Below are 23,610 nucleotides of genomic sequence, written 5' to 3' on the forward strand. Positions count from 1 at the left end.
ATGAAAGTTAAAGATATATTTAAGTTAATAACACAAAGAGATGTGGAGTTGATTTGTAAGTTTGGAGAGAAAAAGGCAAAAGAATTTTTTATAGACACAAATAAGTTCATATATCAAGATGTGGGTGGGAAAATCTGCTTTAATTGGTAGGAAGCAATCATTTGATTTGAGAAGGGTAGTAGACATATCTCTTGTATATTTCATTTATGTATCTGTATTTTCCTTTTTTTGTGCAAAATAATGGATGTCAATTGAAAGATGACTCATATGAATGTAACAAATTGTGTTGAGTGAGTGTGAATGTGATGGAAAACTGTAATTGAAAATTTGTGAATTGAAAAAAAAAAAAGATAAAAAAAAAAAAAAAAGAGAGCGCCCGATCTCGTCTGATCTCGGAAGCTATGCAGCGTCGGGCCTGGTTAGTACTTGGATGGGAGACCGCCTGGGAATACCAGGTGCTGTAAGCTTTTGCCTTTTCTTCACTATTTATATAAAGACGTGTTTTACCGCTCTATTTATTACAATCATTTAAATGTATTATAGAGTTTTAAGTGTTTTACATGTTTTTTAGGCCATTTTATTACTCTTAACATTTTAAGTGTATGTGTCTTTAATAAATGGATGGTTGGCCTGTCATGTGACTAGACACATGACAGGAAGCAGGAAGTACAACTGTATAAGAGAGCAGCATGACAAACAAAGGACAGTCACCAAACTGTTGGATTGAGGAGTTGCTAATTTTAGAGCTCACCTTTCCATTCACCACCTGCAAACTTTGGATTACACTTTCTGTGGATTGTATATACACTGGTGGACACTCACATTGGACTTATCAACACACTGGGGTTCTTGGACTGTTTTTAGGGTATGGACAAATGAACTGTATTCTTTTAACAGAGTTTACCTGTTTTTAGGGTATGGACAAATGAACTGTATTCTTTTAACAGAGTTTACCTAGTTTTATCGTGTTGTTTTAAAGTCTTTTATGTGAACCTTGTAAATACACCAAATCTATTTAAACCCATTTTCTTTTATGTCTCATTCTTTTAACCACTAGTCATCTCTCACAGTTAAATCTGACCCCATTTTAGTCTTGTAACTCGGCTGATAAGGCCGAGTGTTACACTTTTATGGGAGACCGCCTGGGAATACCAGGTGCTGTAAGCTTTTGCCTTTTCTTTACTATTTATGTAATATGCTGGCTTTTACGGAGGCTGATCTTTAAATAGCCCACTTTTTGGAGCAGCCCTCGCTTATGGCCATACCGCGCTGAGAGCGCCTGATCTCGTCTGATCTCGGAAGCTAAGCAGCGTCGGGCCTGGTTAGTACTTGGATGGGAGACCGCCTGGGAATACCAGGTGCTGTAAGCTTTTGCCTTTTCTTCACTATTTATATAATATGCTGGCTTTTACGGAGGCTGATCTTTAAATAGCCCACTTTTTGGAGCAGCCCTCGCTTATGGCCATACAGCGCTGAGAGCGCCCGATCTCGTCTGATCTCGGAAGCTAAGCAGCGTCGGGCTTGGTTAGTACTTGGATGGGAGACCGCCTGGGAATACCAGGTGCTGTAAGCTTTTGCCTTTTCTTCACTATTTATATAATATGCTGGCTTTTAGAAAGACGTGTTTTACCGCTCTATTTATTACAATCATTTAAATATATTATAGAGTTTTAAGTGTTTTACATGTTTTTTAGGCCATTTTATTACTCTTAACATTTTAAGTGTATGTGTCTTTAATAAATGGATGGTTGGCCTGTCATGTGACTAGACACATGACAGGAAGCAGGAAGTACAACTGTATAAGAGAGCAGCATGACAAACAAAGGACAGTCACCAAACTGTTGGATTGAGGAGTTGCTAATTTTAGAGCTCACCTTTCCATTCACCACCTGCAAACTTTGGATTACACTTTCTGTGGATTGTATATACACTGGTGGACACTCACATTGGACTTATCAACACACTGGGGTTCTTGGACTGTTTTTAGGGTATGGACAAATGAACTGTAATCTTTTAACAGAGTTTACCTGTTTTTAGGGTATGGACAAATGAACTGTATTCTTTTAACAGAGTGTACCTAGTTTTATAGTGTTGTTTTAAAGTCTTTTATGTGAACCTTGTAAATACACCAAATCTATTTAAACCAATTTTCTTTTATGTCTCATTCTTTTAACCACTAGTCATCTCTCACAGTTAAATCTGACCCCATTTTAGTCTTGTAACTCGGCTGATAAGGCCGATTGTTACACTTTTATGGGAGACCGCCTGGGAATACCAGGTGCTGTAAGCTTTTGCCTTTTCTTCACTATTTATATAATATGCTGGCTTTTACGGAGGCTGATCTTTAAATAGCCCACTTTTTGGAGCAGCCCTCGCTTATGGCCATACCGCGCTGAGAGCGCCCGATCTCGTCTGATCTCGGAAGCTAAGCAGCGTCGGGCCTGGTTAGTACTTGGATGGGAGACCGCCTGGGAATACCAGGTGCTGTAAGCTTTTGCCTTTTCTTCACTATTTATATAATATGCTGGCTTTTACGGAGGCTGATCTTTAAATAGCCCACTTTTTGGAGCAGCCCTCGCTTATGGCCATACAGCGCTGAGAGCGCCCGATCTCGTCTGATCTCGGAAGCTAAGCAGCGTCGGGCTTGGTTAGTACTTGGATGGGAGACCGCCTGGGAATACCAGGTGCTGTAAGCTTTTGCCTTTTCTTCACTATTTATATAATATGCTGGCTTTTAGAAAGACGTGTTTTACCGCTCTATTTATTACAATCATTTAAATGTATTATAGAGTTTTAAGTGTTTTACATGTTTTTTAGGCCATTTTATTACTCTTAACATTTTAAGTGTATGTGTCTTTAATAAATGGATGGTTGGCCTGTCATGTGACTAGACACATGACAGGAAGCAGGAAGTACAACTGTATAAGAGAGCAGCATGACAAACAAAGGACAGTCACCAAACTGTTGGATTGAGGAGTTGCTAATTTTAGAGCTCACCTTTCCATTCACCACCTGCAAACTTTGGATTACACTTTCTGTGGATTGTATATACACTGGTGGACACTCACATTGGACTTATCAACACACTGGGGTTCTTGGACTGTTTTTAGGGTATGGACAAATGAACTGTAATCTTTTAACAGAGTTTACCTGTTTTTAGGGTATGGACAAATGAACTGTATTCTTTTAACAGAGTGTACCTAGTTTTATCGTGTTGTTTTAAAGTCTTTTATGTGAACCTTGTAAATACACCAAATCTATTTAAACCAATTTTCTTTTATGTCTCATTCTTTTAACCACTAGTCATCTCTCACAGTTAAATCTGACCCCATTTTAGTCTTGTAACTCGGCTGATAAGGCCGATTGTTACACTTTTATGGGAGACCGCCTGGGAATACCAGGTGCTGTAAGCTTTTGCCTTTTCTTCACTATTTATATAATATGCTGGCTTTTACGGAGGCTGATCTTTAAATAGCCCACTTTTTGGAGCAGCCCTCGCTTATGGCCATACCGCGCTGAGAGCGCCCGATCTCGTCTGATCTCGGAAGCTAAGCAGCGTCGGGTCTGGTTAGTACTTGGATGGGAGACCGCCTGGGAATACCAGGTGCTGTAAGCTTTAGCCTTTTATTCACTATTTATATAATATGCTGGCTTTTACGGAGGCTGATCTTTAAATAGCCCACTTTTTGGAGCAGCCCTCGCTTATGGCCATACCGCGCTGAGAGCGCCCGATCTCGTCTGATCTCGGAAGCTAAGCAGCGTAGGGCCTGGTTAGTACTTGGATGGGAGACCGCCTGGGAATACCAGGTGCTGTAAGCTTTTACCTTTTCTTCAATATTTATATAATATGCTGGCTTTTAGAAAGACGTGTTTTACCGCTCTATTTATTACAATCATTTAAATGTATTATAGAGTTTTAAGTGTTTTACATGTTTTTTAGGCCATTTTATTACTCTTAACATTTTAAGTGTATGTGTCTTTAATAAATGGATGGTTGGCCTGTCATGTGACTAGACACATGACAGGAAGCAGGAAGTACAACTGTATAAGAGAGCAGCATGACAAACAAAGGACAGTCACCAAACTGTTGGATTGAGGAGTTGCTAATTTTAGAGCTCACCTTTCCATTCACCACCTGCAAACTTTGGATTACACTTTCTGTGGATTGTATATACACTGGTGGACACTCACATTGGACTTATCAACACACTGGGGTTCTTGGACTGTTTTTAGGGTATGGACAAATGAACTGTATTCTTTTAACAGAGTTTACCTGTTTTTAGGGTATGGACAAATGAACTGTATTCTTTTAACAGAGTTTACCTAGTTTTATCGTGTTGTTTTAAAGTCTTTTATGTGAACCTTGTAAATACACCAAATCTATTTAAACCAATTTTCTTTTATGTCTCATTCTTTTAACCACTAGTCATCTCTCACAGTTAAATCTGACCCCATTTTAGTCTTGTAACTCGGCTGATAAGGCAGATTGTTACACTTTTATGGGAGACCGCCTGGGAATACCAGGTGCTGTAAGCTTTTGCCTTTTCTTCACTATTTATATAATATGCTGGCTTTTACGGAGGCTGATCTTTAAATAGCCCACTTTTTGGAGCAGCCCTCGCTTATGGCCATACCGCGCTGAGAGCGCCCGATCTCGTCTGATCTCGGAAGCTAAGCAGCGTCGGGCCTGGTTAGTACTTGGATGGGAGACCGCCTGGGAATACCAGGTGCTGTAAGCTTTTGCCTTTTCTTCACTATTTATATAATATGCTGGCTTTTACGGAGGCTGATCTTTAAATAGCCCACTTTTTGGAGCAGCCCTCGCTTATGGCCATACCACGCTGAGAGCGCCCGATCTTGTCTGATCTCGGAAGCTAAGCAGCGTCGGGCCTGGTTAGTACTTGGATGGGAGACCGCCTGGGAATACCAGGTGCTGTAAGCTTTTGCCTTTTCTTCACTATTTATATAATATGCTGGCTTTTACGGAGGCTGATCTTTAAATAGCCCACTTTTTGGAGCAGCCCTCGCTTATGGCCATACCGCGCTGAGAGCGCCCGATCTCGTCTGATCTCGGAAGCTAAGCAGCGTCGGGCCTGGTTAGTACTTGGATGGGAGACCGCCTGGGAATACCAGGTGCTGTAAGCTTTTGCCTTTTCTTCACTATTTATATAAAGACGTGTTTTACCGCTCTATTTATTACAATCATTTAAATGTATTATAGAGTTTTAAGTGTTTTACATGTTTTTTAGGCCATTTTATTACTCTTAACATTTTAAGTGTATGTGTCTTTAATAAATGGATGGTTGGCCTGTCATGTGACTAGACACATGACAGGAAGCAGGAAGTACAACTGTATAAGAGAGCAGCATGACAAACAAACGACAGTCACCAAACTGTTGGATTGAGGAGTTGCTAATTTTAGAGCTCACCTTTCCATTCACCACCTGCAAACTTTGGATTACACTTTCTGTGGATTGTATATACACTGGTGGACACTCACATTGGACTTATCAACACACTGGGGTTCTTGGACTGTTTTTAGGGTATGGACAAATGAACTGTATTCTTTTAACAGAGTTTACCTAGTTTTATCGTGTTGTTTTAAAGTCTTTTATGTGAACCTTGTAATTACACCAAATCTATTTAAACCAATTTTCTTTTATGTCTCATTCTTTTAACCACTAGTCATCTCTCACAGTTAAATCTGACCCCATTTTAGTCTTGTAACTCGGCTGATAAGGCCGATTGTTACACTTTTATGGGAGACCGCCTGGGAATACCAGGTGCTGTAAGCTTTTGCCTTTTCTTCACTATTTATATAATATGCTGGCTTTTACGGAGGCTGATCTTTAAATAGCCCACTTTTTGGAGCAGCCCTCGCTTATGGCCATACCGCGCTGAGAGCGCCCGATCTCGTCTGATCTCGAAAGCTAAGCAGCGTCGGGCCTGGTTAGTACTTGGATGGGAGACCGCCTGGGAATACCAGGTGCTGTAAGCTTTTGCCTTTTATTCACTATTTATATAATATGCTGGCTTTTACGGAGGCTGATCTTTAAATAGCCCACTTTTTGGAGCAGCCCTCGCTTATGGCCATACCGCGCTGAGAGCGCCCGATCTCGTCTGATCTCGGAAGCTAAGCAGCGTAGGGCCTGGTTAGTACTTGGATGGGAGACCGCCTGGGAATACCAGGTGCTGTAAGCTTTTACCTTTTCTTCAATATTTATATAATATGCTGGCTTTTAGAAAGACGTGTTTTACCGCTCTATTTATTACAATCATTTAAATGTATTATATAGTTTTAAGTGTTTTACATGTTTTTTAGGCCATTTTATTACTCTTAACATTTTAAGTGTATGTGTCTTTAATAAATGGATGGTTGGCCTGTCATGTGACTAGACACATGACAGGAAGCAGGAAGTACAACTGTATAAGAGAGCAGCATGACAAACAAAGGACAGTCACCAAACTGTTGGATTGAGGAGTTGCTAATTTTAGAGCTCACCTTTCCATTCACCACCTGCAAACTTTGGATTACACTTTCTGTGGATTGTATATACACTGGTGGACACTCACATTGGACTTATCAACACACTGGGGTTCTTGGACTGTTTTTAGGGTATGGACAAATGAACTGTATTCTTTTAACAGAGTTTACCTGTTTTTAGGGTATGGACAAATGAACTGTATTCTTTTAACAGAGTTTACCTAGTTTTATCGTGTTGTTTTAAAGTCTTTTATGTGAACCTTGTAAATACACCAAATCTATTTAAACCAATTTTCTTTTATGTCTCATTCTTTTAACCACTAGTCATCTCTCACAGTTAAATCTGACCCCATTTTAGTCTTGTAACTCGGCTGATAAGGCCGATTGTTACACTTTTATGGGAGACCGCCTGGGAATACCAGGTGCTGTAAGCTTTTGCCTTTTCTTCACTATTTATGTAATATGCTGGCTTTTACGGAGGCTGATCTTTAAATAGCCCACTTTTTGGAGCAGCCCTCGCTTATGGCCATACCGCGCTGAGAGCGCCCGATCTCTTCTGATCTCGGAAGGTAAGCAGCGTCGGGCCTGGTTAGTACTTGGATGGGAGACCGCCTTGGAATACCAGGTGCTGTAAGCTTTTGCCTTTTCTTCACTATTTATATAATATGCTGGCTTTTACGGAGGCTGATCTTTAAATAGCCCACTTTTTGGAGCAGCCCTCGCTTATGGCCATACCGCGCTGAGAGCGCCCGATCTCGTCTGATCTCGGAAGCTAAGCAGCGTCGGGCCTGGTTAGTACTTGGATGGGAGACCGCCTGGGAATACCAGGTGCTGTAAGCTTTTGCCTTTTCTTCACTATTTATATAATATGCTGGCTTTTAGAAAGACGTGTTTTACCGCTCTATTTATTACAATCATTTAAATGTATTATAGAGTTTTAAGTGTTTTACATGTTTTTTAGGCCATTTTATTACTCTTAACATTTTAAGTGTATGTGTCTTTAATAAATGGATGGTTGGCCTGTCATGTGACTAGACACATGACAGGAAGCAGGAAGTACAACTGTATAAGAGAGCAGCATGACAAACAAAGGACAGTCACCAAACTGTTGGATTGAGGAGTTGCTAATTTTAGAGCTCACCTTTCCATTCACCACCTGCAAACTTTGGATTACACTTTCTGTGGATTGTATATACACTGGTGGACACTCACATTGGACTTATCAACACACTGGGGTTCTTGGACTGTTTTTAGGGTATGGACAAATGAACTGTATTCTTTTAACAGAGTTTACCTGTTTTTAGGGTATGGACAAATGAACTGTATTCTTTTAACAGAGTTTACCTAGTTTTATCGTGTTGTTTTAAAGTCTTTTATGAGAACCTTGTAAATACACCAAATCTATTTAAACCAATTTTCTTTTATGTCTCATTCTTTTAACCACTAGTCATCTCTCACAGTTAAATCTGACCCCATTTTAGTCTTGTAACTCGGCTGATAAGGCCGAGTGTTACACTTTTATGGGAGACCGCCTGGGAATACCAGGTGCTGTAAGCTTTTGCCTTTTCTTTACTATTTATGTAATATGCTGGCTTTTACGGAGGCTGATCTTTAAATAGCCCACTTTTTGGAGCAGCCCTCGCTTATGGCCATACCGCGCTGAGAGCGCCCGATCTCGTCTGATCTCGGAAGCTAAGCAGCGTCGGGCCTGGTTAGTACTTGGATGGGAGACCGCCTGGGAATACCAGGTGCTGTAAGCTTTTGCCTTTTCTTCACTATTTATATAATATGCTGGATTTTACGGAGGCTGATCTTTAAATAGCCCACTTTTTGGAGCAGACCTCGCTTATGGCCATACCACCCTGAGGGCGCTAGAGAGCCAGCAGGTAGTGCTAGGTTTGCAGTGCAGAGATACTCTCTGAATCCATTTGTTTGACAATCTCTTTTCTGAAATACTTAATTTTCTTTTTGATTTTGGACTTTGGGAATTCGTTGTTGGAAAGTCAGAGTTAACCCTGATCACTTCCCCCAACAGCTTAGGCTGTGTGGGGGACTTTTTGGACTCTTCCTGGTTGAAGCATGCTGCAGATGCACATCATGGCTGCAGACAAAGAAACAGTGCAAACAACAATGATAAAAGGTAGCAATGGGAAGAATGAAGAGGACGATCAAAGAAGTGGAAAAGACAACCAAGTAGTGATTCAAAAGCAGCAGAAAACAAACAAAGTCACAGGAGATCTGCAGAGAGAAAGAGAAGAAAACAACCAAGGAGTGCAAGGAGGAACAAAAGGAAAATATAGCAAAGACCTGACATTGGAGGTGGAAGTGGAGGGAACAGAAAAGATTTCCATGATGGATTTGCTGAGGGGAGTAAAGAAGGAGTGTGGAGAGGTGATCGGCTGCAGAGTGAGAGGTGAAAGGATGTATGAACTCACAATGAAGGATGAAGAGGCAAAGCATAAACTAATGGATGGCGTGAGAGTACAAGGAGTGATGGTGCATGCAAGGGAAGTTATGAATAATGACATGGTGGTGTCTTTTATAAACTTGCCAGTATACTTAGAGGATGAGAAGATACTCTTCAAACTACAAGAGTGGGGAGTACGACCACTCTCACCAATAAAACGTCGGTTATGGCCTGGAACGGATATAGCTGATGGAACCCGGTTCTTAAAGGTTCGTTTTACGGAACAGGTATGTTCACTTCCATACTCCACAAAGTTTGAGACTCTGAGAGGCACCGAATATTTTCGCGTCATCCATGATAGACAAGTACGTGTTTGCAGACTTTGTATCAAGCCAGGGCACATATTCAGAGAGTGCCCTGAATTAAAGTGCTTCAAATGTGGTGGAGGAGGACATTATGCAAGAGATTGTGAAGAATGGATGCGATTAGAGAGAGAGCGAGTAGTTGGACAAGAAGATGATGAAAGGAGGTACAGTGATCTGACAGAGGAACAAGAGGTGGAAGTGGCTGGTGTTGTGAGCGGGGGAGGTAAAGATGGAGCTGAGGCTGGTGAAAAAAGAAGCAAAATGGAGCGGCGAGACAGAATTGGGAGCAAGGGTGAAAAGGATGGCGAGGAGGAGGAGATGGAACAGTCGGAACAGAGCGAGGAAGACAAAGGTGAAAGTAAAGTGAAAGGAAAAGGTAAAGAGGATGAAAAGAAAGAGATGGAACAGGAACTGAAAGAAAGTAAAGGTGAAGAAAATAGGAATGGGGGACAAAAAGATGGACTGAAAGCAAAGATTAAAAGACTCAGTGCAAAGAGGAAGTCTGAGACGGACGGAGAACAGAGTGAACAGATCAAGGAACCACGGGCAGGTATTTGATGCCTTATTTAATTATATGTGGTTTTGTTTTTCAATTTTATTTAGTTTTCTTTAGCTACTCTCATGGCCACTGTAACTTCAATAAATATAAATGGGTTAAGGAATAAAAGCAAGATGAAAGAGTTATTATTTACATATAGGAGTGATATAATTTGTATACAGGAGACAAATTGGGAAGAGGATAAAGTGAGAGAGATGAGAGAGGAGTGGAGAGGGGATATTTATTATAATAATGGAGCAAAAAATGCAAGAGGTGTGGCAGTACTTTTTAAAAAAGATAGTGTCAAAGGTATAAGGGAGGTATATAAAGATCAGAGGGGAAGGATCTTGGTAGTTGAATTTACATATAGAGATATAGATTTTAGATTAATAAATATATACGTTCCGAATATAGAAGTAGATAGGAGGGAAATATTGGAAGAATTAAAAGAATTAGTTGTGGGGAAATGTATTGTAGTGGGGGATTTTAATATAAAATGTAGCAGATTAGATGTGGGCAAGGGCGTAAAATTTAGATGGGAGAAATCTAGGGGAATGTTGATGGAGATAATGAGAGAGAAGGGGTTAATAGATGTGTGGAGGTATGAAAATCCAGAAAAAAGAGAATTTACTAGGAGGCAATTAAAAGAAGGTATATTAAAACAGAGTAGAATAGATTTAGTGTTAGTTAAGGAGGAAATCATTAGATACATAGATGGGACAAGGCATCAAGGAAATAGTTTAAGTGATCATGATGGTGTTAGGTTCAGAATTAAGATAGGGAGTGAGGAGGTAGGAGGAGGGATGTGGATATTGAATGCAGGATACATTGGAGAGGAAGAATATGAGATACAGATGAAGGATCTAATAAATAGAGAAAATGAGAAGATAGATGAGTATAAAAGAGAGGGAGGATTAGATGACAGAATAGGGGAAAGATGGGAGAAAATGAAAGACCAGATTAAGTTCATCAGTATAAAATATAGTAAGAAAAGATGGGAAAAGATGAAGAAGGAAGAAGAGTTGCTGAAAGAAAGATTGAGGGAAGAATTAAACAAGGCTGAAGATGAAGAAGGATATAGTATGGAAAAATATATAGAGGCTAAGATAGCACTGGAGAAATTTGAGAGGGAGAAATGTAGAGGAGCAATTCTAAGAAGTAGGGCAAAATATGCATTAGAAGGTGAGAAATGTACAGGGTATTTCTTAGGGCTAGAGAAAAGGAGACAAAGTAAAACATATATAAACGAAATAAATACAAAGGAAGGCAAAACAACAAAAGACTACGTAGAGATTTTGGAGAGAGTGCAAGAATTCTATGAAGATTTATACAAGAGGGGAGGAGCAGATGAGAAAATCATAGAGGAAGTATTAGAAAGTGTAGGGAATATTCTAAGTGAGGAAGATAGGGAATGGTGTGATAAGGATATAGAGGAAGAGGAGGTGAAAGAGGCAATAGGGGGGTTGAAAAATGGAAAAAGTCCGGGGAGTGATGGGATCGGTATTGAATGGTATAAAACATATAAGGAAGGGGTAGCACCAATTCTAGTTGAAGTTTTTAAGGGGATAGAAAGAACAGGAGTAGTGCAAGATAGAATGGTGGAGGGAGTGATAGCTTTAGTGTATAAGAAGGGAAATAGATTAGATATGGAGAACTATAGACCAATCAGTCTATTAAATGTGGATTATAAAATACTGACTAAAGTTTTAGCGAATAGAGTGAAAAGAGTGATAGGAAGTATAGTTCAACCAACACAGAGTTACAGTATACCAGGCAGGGATATAGCGGACACGATAGGGACCGTTAGGGATGTTATGGAGCATATGAAACGAGATGAGAAGGGAGGGATAGTATTAGGGATTGATTGGAATAAAGCTTTTGATAGAGTGGAACACAAATATTTATTTAGGGTATTAGAGAAGTTTGGATTTGGGGTGAAAGTGATAGGATGGATAAGAAGACTATATGAAAAAGCAAAAAGTTGCATAAAAATAAATGGAGTGCTAACAGACAAGTTCGATGTAGGAAGATCAGTAAGACAGGGATGTCCCCTGTATGCATTATTGTATGCCATTTCAGTAGAGCCTCTAGCTACTTTAATTAAGAGAGATAAAAGAGTAGTGGGCATTGAGTTGCCATATGGAGGGATGTGTACTATAAACCAATATGCAGATGATACTACAATCACAGTGAGAGAAGGAAACAGTGTAAAAAGAGTTTTAGAGATAGTGAAGAGGTATGGGAAGGCATCAGGGGCAAAAATAAATATGGAGAAATCAGAACTAATGTATATAGGGGAGGTAGAGAGAGTAGAGGTAGGGTTAAGAGTGGAGGAAAGATATGTGAAAGTATTAGGGGTATATTTAGGGGTGCAAAGCAAAGAGGCAAGAGATGTGACTTGGACCGGGGTGATTAACAAAATAAGAACAGTATGTGCAGCATGGAAAGGGAGAAAATTGAAATTAAATGGGAAAGTAATAGTGGTAAATACCCTGTTATTGTCAGTATGTGTGTATGTGATGAGTGTAATGGAAATGCCAGGGTGGGTGTTGAATGAATTGAATAAAATTGTAGGTGATTTTATATGGGGCGGCAAAGGGGTGAAAATTGCACAGAAAACATTGGTGGGTAAGAGATGGGAAGGGGGTTTAAACTTGATGGACTTAGAAACAAAAAGAGCCGCAATGAGAATAAAAACGGTAATAAAATATATGGGAGGGAGATGGGATTATGGATGGAAGGAGTTCTTAAGAAAGTATGTTGATGACGTGGGAGGAATAGGAGATAATGGTTGGTACATGGGCTTCAAGCAATCAATGACGGGAGGAATACCAGAAATATATCGGGAGGTTTTAGAGGCATGGAGGCATTTCCTACCCAAATTAGAGTATGAGTGTGAAGATATAAATGTGATTAAAAATCTGCCACTATTTCTGAATGAAAAAATTAAGTATAAAAATAAAACATTGTATGAACATAAATTTATAGAAGGGGGCATAAAACAAGTAAAGGATATAATGTACGAAGTTATTCCAGGATTTCTTAGAGATAACTGCATTTATGATTCTGTGTGTGATTTAGATGGAATGGAGAATAGAGAGAAAGTGAATACAATATATGACAAAATTAAAACAAGCATACCCTTGCAATGGACTAAGGTGATTAAAAGTGAATGTGTCTCTAAAGAAGAGCAATGTATGCCAGAGATGTATGTGCATGATAATGGTGAAAAGTACAAAATTAAGAATATGAGTGTAAAGAATGTATACAGGAGATTAATCGGTGATGTTATAAAAGAACCAGCGGCAGAAAAAGTGTGGAAGAAAGTGTTTGAGGATCTGGATGTGAAAAAAATCTGGTCAAACCTAAATATAAAATACAACAGTATTGATTGTGAGAACAATGACTTTCTGATAAGACATAATAGAATTTACACGAATGTGGTGTTAAATAAAATAAACAATGATGTCAATGTGATGTGTGATGTGTGTGATAATGGCCATGAGAGTTTTTTACATTATTTTCTGAGATGTGAAGCTTTGGTTGGTTTCTTTGATTTTCTTAAAAGTATATTAATAGAAAACTGGGGTGTGCAAGTGAAGTCAGAGGAGGAATGGGGGAAAATATTTTTGTTTGGAATTGTTGGGAAAAGGAAAAAAAGGGATATCTGTCTAATTAATTTTCTTTTAAGTCATGCTAGACTAGCAGTGGTTCTAAGAAGGAACTATGCACATTTTGAGGGTAGGACGATGAAAGTTAAAGATATATTTAAGTTAATAACACAAAGAGATGTGGAGTTGATTTGTAAGTTTGGAGAGAAAAAGGCAAAAGAATTTTTTATAGACACAAATAAGTTCATATATCAAGATGTGGGTGGGAAAATCTGCTTTAATTGGTAGGAAGCAATCATTTGATTTGAGAAGGGTAGTAGACATATCTCTTGTATATTTCATTTATGTATCTGTATTTTCCTTTTTTTGTGCAAAATAATGGATGTCAATTGAAAGATGACTCATATGAATGTAACAAATTGTGTTGAGTGAGTGTGAATGTGATGGAAAACTGTAATTGAAAATTTGTGAATTGAAAAAAAAAAAAGATAAAAAAAAAAAAAAAGAGAGCGCCCGATCTCGTCTGATCTCGGAAGCTATGCAGCGTCGGGCCTGGTTAGTACTTGGATGGGAGACCGCCTGGGAATACCAGGTGCTGTAAGCTTTTGCCTTTTCTTCACTATTTATATAATATGCTGGCTTTTAGAAAGACGTGTTTTACCGCTCTATTTATTACAATCATTTAAATGTATTATAGAGTTTTAAGTGTTTTACATGTTTTTTAGGCCATTTTATTACTCTTAACATTTTAAGTGTATGTGTCTTTAATAAATGGATGGTTGGCCTGTCATGTGACTAGACACATGACAGGAAGCAGGAAGTACAACTGTATAAGAGAGCAGCATGACAAACAAAGGACAGTCACCAAACTGTTGGATTGAGGAGTTGCTAATTTTAGAGCTCACCTTTCCATTCACCACCTGCAAACTTTGGATTACACTTTCTGTGGATTGTATATACACTGGTGGACACTCACATTGGACTTATCAACACACTGGGGTTCTTGGACTGTTTTTAGGGTATGGACAAATGAACTGTATTCTTTTAACAGAGTTTACCTGTTTTTAGGGTATGGACAAATGAACTGTATTCTTTTAACAGAGTTAACCTAGTTTTATCGTGTTGTTTTAAAGTCTTTTATGTGAACCTTGTAAATACACCAAATCTATTTAAACCAATTTTCTTTTATGTCTCATTCTTTTAACCACTAGTCATCTCTCACAGTTAAATCTGACCCCATTTTAGTCTTGTAACTCGGCTGATAAGGCCGATTGTTACACTTTTATGGGAGACCGCCTGGGAATACCAGGTGCTGTAAGCTTTTGCCTTTTCTTCACTATTTATATAATATGCTGGCTTTTACGGAGGCTGATCTTTAAATAGCCCACTTTTTGGAGCAGCCCTCGCTTATGGCCATACCGCGCTGAGAGCGCCCGATCTCGTCTGATCTCGGAAGCTAAGCAGCGTCGGGCCTGGTTAGTACTTGGATGGGAGACCGCCTGGGAATACCAGGTGCTGTAAGCTTTTGCCTTTTCTTCACTATTTATATAATATGCTGGCTTTTACGGAGGCTGATCTTTAAATAGCCCACTTTTTGGAGCAGCCCTCGCTTATGGCCATACCGCGCTGAGAGCGCCCGATCTCGTCTGATCTCGGAAGCTATGCAGCGTCGGGCCTGGTTAGTACTTGGATGGGAGACCGCCTGGGAATACCAGGTGCTGTAAGCTTTTGCCTTTTCTTCACTATTTATATAATATGCTGGCTTTTAGAAAGACGTGTTTTACCGCTCTATTTATTACAATCATTTAAATGTATTATAGAGTTTTAAGTGTTTTACATGTTTTTAAGGCCATTTTATTACTCTTAACATTTTAAGTGTATGTGTCTTTAATAAATGGATGGTTGGCCTGTCATGTGACTAGACACATGACAGGAAGCAGGAAGTACAACTGTATAAGAGAGCAGCATGACAAACAAAGGACAGTCACCAAACTGTTGGATTGAGGAGTTGCTAATTTTAGAGCTCACCTTTCCATTCACCACCTGCAAACTTTGGATTACACTTTCTGTGGATTGTATATACACTGGTGGACACTCACATTGGACTTATCAACACACTGGGGTTCTTGGACTGTTTTTAGGGTATGGACAAATGAACTGTATTCTTTTAACAGAGTTTACCTGTTTTTAGGGTATGGACAAATGAACTGTATTCTTTTAACAGAGTTAACCTAGTTTTATCGTGTTGTTTTAAAGTCTTTTATGTGAACCTTGTAAATACACCAAATCTAATTAAAACCAATTTTCTTTTATGTCTCATTCTTTTAACCACTAGTCATCTCTCACAGTTAAATCTGACCCCATTTTAGTCTTGTAACTCGGCTGATAAGGCCGATTGTTACACTTTTATGGGAGACCGCCTGGGAATACCAGGTGCTGTAAGCTTTTGCCTTTTCTTCACTATTTATATAATATGCTGGCTTTTACGGAGGCTGATCTTTAAATAGCCCACTTTTTGGAGCAGCCCTCGCTTGTGGCCATACCGCGCTGAGAGCGCCCGATCTCGTCTGATCTCGGAAGCTAAGCAGCGTCGGGCCTGGTTAGTACTTGGATGGGAGACCGCCTGGGAATACCAGGTGCTGTAAGCTTTTGCCTTTTCTTCACTATTTATATAATATGCTGGCTTTTAGAAAGACGTGTTTTACCGCTCTATTTATTACAATCATTTAAATGTATTATAGAGTTTTAAGTGTTTTACATGTTTTTTAGGCCATTTTATTACTCTTAACATTTTAAGTGTATGTGTCTTTAATAAATGGATGGTTGGCCTGTCATGTGACTAGACACATGACAGGAAGCAGGAAGTACAACTGTATAAGAGAGCAGCATGACAAACAAAGGACAGTCACCAAACTGTTGGATTGAGGAGTTGCTAATTTTAGAGCTCACCTTTCCATTCACCACCTGCAAACTTTGGATTACACTTTCTGTGGTTTGTATATACACTGGTGGACACTCACATTGGACTTATCAACACACTGGGGTTCTTGGACTGTTTTTAGGGTATGGACAAATGAACTGTATTCTTTTAACAGAGTTTACCTGTTTTTAGGGTATGGACAAATGAACTGTATTCTTTTAACAGAGTTTACCTAGTTTTATCGTGTTGTTTTAAAGTCTTTTATGTGAACCTTGTAAATACACCAAATCTATTTAAACCAATTTTCTTTTATGTCTCATTCTTTTAACCACTAGTCATCTCTCACAGTTAAATCTGACCCCATTTTAGTCTTGTAACTCGGCTGATAAGGCAGATTGTTACACTTTTATGGGAGACCGCCTGGGAATACCAGGTGCTGTAAGCTTTTGCCTTTTCTTCACTATTTATATAATATGCTGGCTTTTACGGAGGCTGATCTTTAAATAGCCCACTTTTTGGAGCAGCCCTCGCTTATGGCCATACCGCGCTGAGAGCGCCCGATCTCGTCTGATCTCGGAAGCTAAGCAGCGTCGGGCCTGGTTAGTACTTGGATGGGAGACCGCCTGGGAATACCAGGTGCTGTAAGCTTTTGCCTTTTCTTCACTATTTATATAATATGCTGGCTTTTACGGAGGCTGATCTTTAAATAGCCCACTTTTTGGAGCAGCCCTCGCTTATGGCCATACCACGCTGAGAGCGCCCGATCTTGTCTGATCTCGGAAGCTAAGCAGCGTCGGGCCTGGTTAGTACTTGGATGGGAGACCGCCTGGGAATACCAGGTGCTGTAAGCTTTTGCCTTTTCTTCACTATTTATATAATATGCTGGCTTTTACGGAGGCTGATCTTTAAATAGCCCACTTTTTGGAGCAGCCCTCGCTTATGGCCATACCGCGCTGAGAGCGCCCGATCTCGTCTGATCTCGGAAGCTAAGCAGCGTCGGGCCTGGTTAGTACTTGGATGGGAGACCGCCTGGGAATACCAGGTGCTGTAAGCTTTTGCCTTTTCTTCACTATTTATATAAAGACGTGTTTTACCGCTCTATTTATTACAATCATTTAAATGTATTATAGAGTTTTAAGTGTTTTACATGTTTTTTAGGCCATTTTATTACTCTTAACATTTTAAGTGTATGTGTCTTTAATAAATGGATGGTTGGCCTGTCATGTGACTAGACACATGACAGGAAGCAGGAAGTACAACTGTATAAGAGAGCAGCATGACAAACAAAGGACAGTCACCAAACTGTTGGATTGAGGAGTTGCTAATTTTAGAGCTCACCTTTCCATTCACCACCTGCAAACTTTGGATTACACTTTCTGTGGATTGTATATACACTGGTGGACACTCACATTGGACTTATCAACACACTGGGGTTCTTGGACTGTTTTTAGGGTATGGACAAATGAACTGTATTCTTTTAACAGAGTTTACCTGTTTTTAGGGTATGGACAAATGAACTGTATTCTTTTAACAGAGTTTACCTAGTTTTATCGTGTTGTTTTAAAGTCTTTTATGTGAACCTTGTAAATACACCAAATCTATTTAAACCAATTTTCTTTTATGTCTCATTCTTTTAACCACTAGTCATCTCTCACAGTTAAATCTGACCCCATTTTAGTCTTGTAACTCGGCTGATAAGGCCGAGTGTTACACTTTTATGGGAGACCGCCTGGGAATACCAGGTGCTGTAAGCTTTTGCCTTTTCTTTACTATTTATGTAATATGCTGGCTTTTACGGAGGCTGATCTTTAAATAGCCCACTTTTTGGAGCAGCCCTCGCTTATGGCCATACCGCGCTGAGAGCGCCCGATCTCGTCTGATCTCGGAAGCTAAGCAGCGTCGGGCCTGGTTAGTACTTGGATGGGAGACCGCCTTGGAATACCAGGTGCTGTAAGCTTTTGCCTTTTCTTCACTATTTATATAATATGCTGGCTTTTACGGAGGCTGATCTTTAAATAGCCCACTTTTTGGAGCAGCCCTCGCTTATGGCCATACCGCGCTGAGAGCGCCCGATCTCGTCTGATCTCGGAAGCTAAGCAGCGTCGGGCCTGGTTAGTACTTGGATGGGAGACCGCCTGGGAATACCAGGTGCTGTAAGCTTTTGCCTTTTCTTCACTATTTATATAATATGCTGGCTTTTACGGAGGCTGATCTTTAAATAGCCCACTTTTTGGAGCAGCCCTCGCTTATGGCCATACCACGCTGAGAGCGCCCGATCTCGTCTGATCTCGGAAGCTAAGCAGCGTCGGGCCTGCTTAGTACTTGGATGGGAGACCGCCTGGGAATACCAGGTGCTGTAAGCTTTTGCCTTTTCTTCACTATTTATATAATATGCTGGCTTTTAGAAAGACGTGTTTTACCGCTCTATTTATTACAATCATTTAAATGTATTATAGAGTTTTAAGTGTTTTACATGTTTTTTAGGCCATTTTATTACTCTTAACATTTTAAGTGTATGTGTCTTTAATAAATGGATGGTCGGCCTGTCATGTGACTAGACACATGACAGGAAGCAGGAAGTACAACTGTATAAGAGAGCAGCATGACAAACAAAGGACAGTCACCAAACTGTTGGATTGAGGAGTTGCTAATTTTAGAGCTCACCTTTCCATTCACCACCTGCAAACTTTGGATTACACTTTCTGTGGATTGTATATACACTGGTGGACACTCACATTGGACTTATCAACACACTGGGGTTCTTGGACTGTTTTTAGGGTATGGAAAAATGAACTTTATTCTTTTAACAGAGTTTACCTGTTTTTAGGGTATGGACAAATGAACTGTATTCTTTTAACAGAGTTTACCTAGTTTTATCGTGTTGTTTTAAAGTCTTTTATGTGAACCTTGTAAATACACCAAATCTATTTAAACCAATTTTCTTTTATGTCTCATTCTTTTAACCACTAGTCATCTCTCACAGTTAAATCTGACCCCATTTTAGTCTTGTAACTCGGCTGATAAGGCCGATTGTAACACTTTTATGGGAGACCGCCTGGGAATACCAGGTGCTGTAAGCTTTTGCCTTTTCTTTACTATTTATGTAATATGCTGGCTTTTACGGAGGCTGATCTTTAAATAGCCCACTTTTTGGAGCAGCCCTCGCTTATGGCCATACCGCGCTGAGAGCGCCCGATCTCGTCTGATCTCGGAAGCTAAGCAGCGTCGGGCCTGGTTAGTACTTGGATGGGAGACCGCCTGGGAATACCAGGTGCTGTAAGCTTTTGCCTTTTCTTCACTATTTATATAAAGACGTGTTTTACCGCTCTATTTATTACAATCATTTAAATGTATTATAGAGTTTTAAGTGTTTTACATGTTTTTTAGGCCATTTTATTACTCTTAACATTTTAAGTGTATGTGTCTTTAATAAATGGATGGTTGGCCTGTCATGTGACTAGACACATGACAGGAAGCAGGAAGTACAACTGTATAAGAGAGCAGCATGACAAACAAAGGACAGTCACCAAACTGTTGGATTGAGGATTTGCTAATTTTAGAGCTCACCTTTCCATTCACCACCTGCAAACTTTGGATTACACTTTCTGTGGATTGTATATACACTGGTGGACACTCACATTGGACTTATCAACACACTGGGGTTCTTGGACTGTTTTTAGGGTATGGACAAATGAACTGTATTCTTTTAACAGAGTTTACCTGTTTTTAGGGTATGGACAAATGAACTGTATTCTTTTAACAGAGTTTACCTAGTTTTATCGTGTTGTTTTAAAGTCTTTTATGTGAACCTTGTAATTACACCAAATCTATTTAAACCAATTTTCTTTTATGTCTCATTCTTTTAACCACTAGTCATCTCTCACAGTTAAATCTGACCCCATTTTAGTCTTGTAACTCGGCTGATAAGGCCGATTGTTACACTTTTATGGGAGACCGCCTGGGAATACCAGGTGCTGTAAGCTTTTGCCTTTTCTTCACTATTTATATAATATGCTGGCTTTTACGGAGGCTGATCTTTAAATAGCCCACTTTTTGGAGCAGCCCTCGCTTATGGCCATACCGCGCTGAGAGCGCCCGATCTCGTCTGATCTCGAAAGCTAAGCAGCGTCGGGCCTGGTTAGTACTTGGATGGGAGACCGCCTGGGAATACCAGGTGCTGTAAGCTTTTGCCTTTTATTCACTATTTATATAATATGCTGGCTTTTACGGAGGCTGATCTTTAAATAGCCCACTTTTTGGAGCAGCCCTCGCTTATGGCCATACCGCGCTGAGAGCGCCCGATCTCGTCTGATCTCGGAAGCTAAGCAGCGTAGGGCCTGGTTAGTACTTGGATGGGAGACCGCCTGGGAATACCAGGTGCTGTAAGCTTTTACCTTTTCTTCAATATTTATATAATATGCTGGCTTTTAGAAAGACGTGTTTTACCGCTCTATTTATTACAATCATTTAAATGTATTATAGAGTTTTAAGTGTTTTACATGTTTTTTAGGCCATTTTATTACTCTTAACATTTTAAGTGTATGTGTCTTTAATAAATGGATGGTTGGCCTGTCATGTGACTAGACACATGACAGGAAGCAGGAAGTACAACTGTATAAGAGAGCAGCATGACAAACAAAGGACAGTCACCAAACTGTTGGATTGAGGAGTTGCTAATTTTAGAGCTCACCTTTCCATTCACCACCTGCAAACTTTGGATTACACTTTCTGTGGATTGTATATACACTGGTGGACACTCACATTGGACTTATCAACACACTGGGGTTCTTGGACTGTTTTTAGGGTATGGACAAATGAACTGTATTCTTTTAACAGAGTTTACCTGTTTTTAGGGTATGGACAAATGAACTGTATTCTTTTAACAGAGTTTACCTAGTTTTATCGTGTTGTTTTAAAGTCTTTTATGTGAACCTTGTAAATACACCAAATCTATTTAAACCAATTTTCTTTTATGTCTCATTCTTTTAACCACTAGTCATCTCTCACAGTTAAATCTGACCCCATTTTAGTCTTGTAACTCGGCTGATAAGGCCGATTGTTACACTTTTATGGGAGACCGCCTGGGAATACCAGGTGCTGTAAGCTTTTGCCTTTTCTTCACTATTTATGTAATATGCTGGCTTTTACGGAGGCTGATCTTTAAATAGCCCACTTTTTGGAGCAGCCCTCGCTTATGGCCATACCGCGCTGAGAGCGCCCGATCTCTTCTGATCTCGGAAGGTAAGCAGCGTCGGGCCTGGTTAGTACTTGGATGGGAGACCGCCTTGGAATACCAGGTGCTGTAAGCTTTTGCCTTTTCTTCACTATTTATATAATATGCTGGCTTTTACGGAGGCTGATCTTTAAATAGCCCACTTTTTGGAGCAGCCCTCGCTTATGGCCATACTGCGCTGAGAGCGCCCGATCTCGTCTGATCTCGGAAGCTAAGCAGCGTCGGGCCTGGTTAGTACTTGGATGGGAGACCGCCTGGGAATACCAGGTGCTGTAAGCTTTTGCCTTTTCTTCACTATTTATATAATATGCTGGCTTTTAGAAAGACGTGTTTTACCGCTCTATTTATTACAATCATTTAAATGTATTATAGAGTTTTAAGTGTTTTACATGTTTTTTAGGCCATTTTATTACTCTTAACATTTTAAGTGTATGTGTCTTTAATAAATGGATGGTTGGCCTGTCATGTGACTAGACACATGACAGGAAGCAGGAAGTACAACTGTATAAGAGAGCAGCATGACAAACAAAGGACAGTCACCAAACTGTTGGATTGAGGAGTTGCTAATTTTAGAGCTCACCTTTCCATTCACCACCTGCAAACTTTGGATTACACTTTCTGTGGATTGTATATACACTGGTGGACACTCACATTGGACTTATCAACACACTGGGGTTCTTGGACTGTTTTTAGGGTATGGACAAATGAACTGTATTCTTTTAACAGAGTTTACCTGTTTTTAGGGTATGGACAAATGAACTGTATTCTTTTAACAGAGTTTACCTAGTTTTATCGTGTTGTTTTAAAGTCTTTTATGAGAACCTTGTAAATACACCAAATCTATTTAAACCAATTTTCTTTTATGTCTCATTCTTTTAACCACTAGTCATCTCTCACAGTTAAATCTGACCCCATTTTAGTCTTGTAACTCGGCTGATAAGGCCGAGTGTTACACTTTTATGGGAGACCGCCTGGGAATACCAGGTGCTGTAAGCTTTTGCCTTTTCTTTACTATTTATGTAATATGCTGGCTTTTACGGAGGCTGATCTTTAAATAGCCCACTTTTTGGAGCAGCCCTCGCTTATGGCCATACCGCGCTGAGAGCGCCCGATCTCGTCTGATCTCGGAAGCTAAGCAGCGTCGGGCCTGGTTAGTACTTGGATGGGAGACCGCCTGGGAATACCAGGTGCTGTAAGCTTTTGCCTTTTCTTCACTATTTATATAATATGCTGGATTTTACGGAGGCTGATCTTTAAATAGCCCACTTTTTGGAGCAGACCTCGCTTATGGCCATACCACCCTGAGGGCGCTAGAGAGCCAGCAGGTAGTGCTAGGTTTGCAGTGCAGAGATACTCTCTGAATCCATTTGTTTGACAATCTCTTTTCTGAAATACTTAATTTTCTTTTTGATTTTGGACTTTGGGAATTCGTTGTTGGAAAGTCAGAGTTAACCCTGATCACTTCCCCCAACAGCTTAGGCTGTGTGGGGGACTTTTTGGACTCTTCCTGGTTGAAGCATGCTGCAGATGCACATCATGGCTGCAGACAAAGAAACAGTGCAAACAACAATGATAAAAGGTAGCAATGGGAAGAATGAAGAGGACGATCAAAGAAGTGGAAAAGACAACCAAGTAGTGATTCAAAAGCAGCAGAAAACAAACAAAGTCACAGGAGATCTGCAGAGAGAAAGAGAAGAAAACAACCAAGGAGTGCAAGGAGGAACAAAAGGAAAATATAGCAAAGACCTGACATTGGAGGTGGAAGTGGAGGGAACAGAAAAGATTTCCATGATGGATTTGCTGAGGGGAGTAAAGAAGGAGTGTGGAGAGGTGATCGGCTGCAGAGTGAGAGGTGAAAGGATGTATGAACTCACAATGAAGGATGAAGAGGCAAAGCATAAACTAATGGATGGCGTGAGAGTACAAGGAGTGATGGTGCATGCAAGGGAAGTTATGAATAATGACATGGTGGTGTCTTTTATAAACTTGCCAGTATACTTAGAGGATGAGAAGATACTCTTCAAACTACAAGAGTGGGGAGTACGACCACTC

General features: G+C 40.0%; 29 non-coding genes across 29 annotated transcripts; all 29 read left to right on the forward strand.

Moving 5' to 3' along the window:
• The first annotated feature begins 1,251 nt into the window (after positions 1 to 1,251).
• On the forward strand, positions 1,252 to 1,370 carry LOC141310591 (5S ribosomal RNA). The gene has a single exon (XR_012348075.1). It is a non-coding gene; the product is annotated as a 5S ribosomal RNA (ribosomal RNA).
• Positions 1,371 to 1,454: 84 nt separating this feature from the next.
• Positions 1,455 to 1,573, forward strand: LOC141318819 (5S ribosomal RNA). The gene has a single exon (XR_012353113.1). It is a non-coding gene; the product is annotated as a 5S ribosomal RNA (ribosomal RNA).
• Positions 1,574 to 2,374: 801 nt separating this feature from the next.
• Positions 2,375 to 2,493, forward strand: LOC141293769 (5S ribosomal RNA). Its single transcript, XR_012340816.1, has one exon. It is a non-coding gene; the product is annotated as a 5S ribosomal RNA (ribosomal RNA).
• Positions 2,494 to 2,577: 84 nt separating this feature from the next.
• LOC141318821 (5S ribosomal RNA) lies at positions 2,578 to 2,696 on the forward strand. Its single transcript, XR_012353115.1, has one exon. It is a non-coding gene; the product is annotated as a 5S ribosomal RNA (ribosomal RNA).
• Positions 2,697 to 3,497: 801 nt separating this feature from the next.
• LOC141314020 (5S ribosomal RNA) lies at positions 3,498 to 3,616 on the forward strand. Its single transcript, XR_012350088.1, has one exon. It is a non-coding gene; the product is annotated as a 5S ribosomal RNA (ribosomal RNA).
• Positions 3,617 to 3,700: 84 nt separating this feature from the next.
• Positions 3,701 to 3,819, forward strand: LOC141293885 (5S ribosomal RNA). Its single transcript, XR_012340837.1, has one exon. It is a non-coding gene; the product is annotated as a 5S ribosomal RNA (ribosomal RNA).
• An 801-nt stretch (positions 3,820 to 4,620) lies between these two features.
• On the forward strand, positions 4,621 to 4,739 carry LOC141293776 (5S ribosomal RNA). The gene has a single exon (XR_012340817.1). It is a non-coding gene; the product is annotated as a 5S ribosomal RNA (ribosomal RNA).
• An 84-nt stretch (positions 4,740 to 4,823) lies between these two features.
• LOC141315027 (5S ribosomal RNA) lies at positions 4,824 to 4,942 on the forward strand. The gene has a single exon (XR_012350576.1). It is a non-coding gene; the product is annotated as a 5S ribosomal RNA (ribosomal RNA).
• Positions 4,943 to 5,026: 84 nt separating this feature from the next.
• Positions 5,027 to 5,145, forward strand: LOC141293781 (5S ribosomal RNA). Its single transcript, XR_012340818.1, has one exon. It is a non-coding gene; the product is annotated as a 5S ribosomal RNA (ribosomal RNA).
• Positions 5,146 to 5,879: 734 nt separating this feature from the next.
• LOC141312239 (5S ribosomal RNA) lies at positions 5,880 to 5,998 on the forward strand. The gene has a single exon (XR_012349213.1). It is a non-coding gene; the product is annotated as a 5S ribosomal RNA (ribosomal RNA).
• Positions 5,999 to 6,082: 84 nt separating this feature from the next.
• LOC141293961 (5S ribosomal RNA) lies at positions 6,083 to 6,201 on the forward strand. Its single transcript, XR_012340851.1, has one exon. It is a non-coding gene; the product is annotated as a 5S ribosomal RNA (ribosomal RNA).
• Positions 6,202 to 7,002: 801 nt separating this feature from the next.
• Positions 7,003 to 7,121, forward strand: LOC141318543 (5S ribosomal RNA). Its single transcript, XR_012352854.1, has one exon. It is a non-coding gene; the product is annotated as a 5S ribosomal RNA (ribosomal RNA).
• Positions 7,122 to 7,205: 84 nt separating this feature from the next.
• On the forward strand, positions 7,206 to 7,324 carry LOC141293785 (5S ribosomal RNA). The gene has a single exon (XR_012340819.1). It is a non-coding gene; the product is annotated as a 5S ribosomal RNA (ribosomal RNA).
• Positions 7,325 to 8,125: 801 nt separating this feature from the next.
• On the forward strand, positions 8,126 to 8,244 carry LOC141293792 (5S ribosomal RNA). Its single transcript, XR_012340821.1, has one exon. It is a non-coding gene; the product is annotated as a 5S ribosomal RNA (ribosomal RNA).
• A 6,566-nt stretch (positions 8,245 to 14,810) lies between these two features.
• On the forward strand, positions 14,811 to 14,929 carry LOC141293799 (5S ribosomal RNA). The gene has a single exon (XR_012340822.1). It is a non-coding gene; the product is annotated as a 5S ribosomal RNA (ribosomal RNA).
• Positions 14,930 to 15,013: 84 nt separating this feature from the next.
• On the forward strand, positions 15,014 to 15,132 carry LOC141317719 (5S ribosomal RNA). Its single transcript, XR_012352080.1, has one exon. It is a non-coding gene; the product is annotated as a 5S ribosomal RNA (ribosomal RNA).
• Positions 15,133 to 15,934: 802 nt separating this feature from the next.
• Positions 15,935 to 16,053, forward strand: LOC141297016 (5S ribosomal RNA). Its single transcript, XR_012341322.1, has one exon. It is a non-coding gene; the product is annotated as a 5S ribosomal RNA (ribosomal RNA).
• An 801-nt stretch (positions 16,054 to 16,854) lies between these two features.
• On the forward strand, positions 16,855 to 16,973 carry LOC141293806 (5S ribosomal RNA). The gene has a single exon (XR_012340823.1). It is a non-coding gene; the product is annotated as a 5S ribosomal RNA (ribosomal RNA).
• An 84-nt stretch (positions 16,974 to 17,057) lies between these two features.
• Positions 17,058 to 17,176, forward strand: LOC141315038 (5S ribosomal RNA). Its single transcript, XR_012350587.1, has one exon. It is a non-coding gene; the product is annotated as a 5S ribosomal RNA (ribosomal RNA).
• An 84-nt stretch (positions 17,177 to 17,260) lies between these two features.
• LOC141293819 (5S ribosomal RNA) lies at positions 17,261 to 17,379 on the forward strand. The gene has a single exon (XR_012340827.1). It is a non-coding gene; the product is annotated as a 5S ribosomal RNA (ribosomal RNA).
• A 784-nt stretch (positions 17,380 to 18,163) lies between these two features.
• LOC141311819 (5S ribosomal RNA) lies at positions 18,164 to 18,282 on the forward strand. Its single transcript, XR_012349175.1, has one exon. It is a non-coding gene; the product is annotated as a 5S ribosomal RNA (ribosomal RNA).
• An 84-nt stretch (positions 18,283 to 18,366) lies between these two features.
• Positions 18,367 to 18,485, forward strand: LOC141293826 (5S ribosomal RNA). The gene has a single exon (XR_012340828.1). It is a non-coding gene; the product is annotated as a 5S ribosomal RNA (ribosomal RNA).
• An 84-nt stretch (positions 18,486 to 18,569) lies between these two features.
• On the forward strand, positions 18,570 to 18,688 carry LOC141314517 (5S ribosomal RNA). Its single transcript, XR_012350133.1, has one exon. It is a non-coding gene; the product is annotated as a 5S ribosomal RNA (ribosomal RNA).
• An 801-nt stretch (positions 18,689 to 19,489) lies between these two features.
• Positions 19,490 to 19,608, forward strand: LOC141293831 (5S ribosomal RNA). Its single transcript, XR_012340829.1, has one exon. It is a non-coding gene; the product is annotated as a 5S ribosomal RNA (ribosomal RNA).
• Positions 19,609 to 20,392: 784 nt separating this feature from the next.
• On the forward strand, positions 20,393 to 20,511 carry LOC141312251 (5S ribosomal RNA). The gene has a single exon (XR_012349214.1). It is a non-coding gene; the product is annotated as a 5S ribosomal RNA (ribosomal RNA).
• Positions 20,512 to 20,595: 84 nt separating this feature from the next.
• On the forward strand, positions 20,596 to 20,714 carry LOC141294035 (5S ribosomal RNA). The gene has a single exon (XR_012340863.1). It is a non-coding gene; the product is annotated as a 5S ribosomal RNA (ribosomal RNA).
• Positions 20,715 to 21,515: 801 nt separating this feature from the next.
• Positions 21,516 to 21,634, forward strand: LOC141318544 (5S ribosomal RNA). Its single transcript, XR_012352855.1, has one exon. It is a non-coding gene; the product is annotated as a 5S ribosomal RNA (ribosomal RNA).
• An 84-nt stretch (positions 21,635 to 21,718) lies between these two features.
• On the forward strand, positions 21,719 to 21,837 carry LOC141311101 (5S ribosomal RNA). Its single transcript, XR_012348571.1, has one exon. It is a non-coding gene; the product is annotated as a 5S ribosomal RNA (ribosomal RNA).
• An 801-nt stretch (positions 21,838 to 22,638) lies between these two features.
• Positions 22,639 to 22,757, forward strand: LOC141293837 (5S ribosomal RNA). The gene has a single exon (XR_012340830.1). It is a non-coding gene; the product is annotated as a 5S ribosomal RNA (ribosomal RNA).
• Positions 22,758 to 23,610: the final 853 nt, after the last annotated feature.

This window comes from Garra rufa, chromosome 1, assembly GCF_049309525.1.
Source record: "Garra rufa chromosome 1, GarRuf1.0, whole genome shotgun sequence".
Classification (NCBI taxonomy): domain Eukaryota; kingdom Metazoa; phylum Chordata; class Actinopteri; order Cypriniformes; family Cyprinidae; genus Garra; species Garra rufa.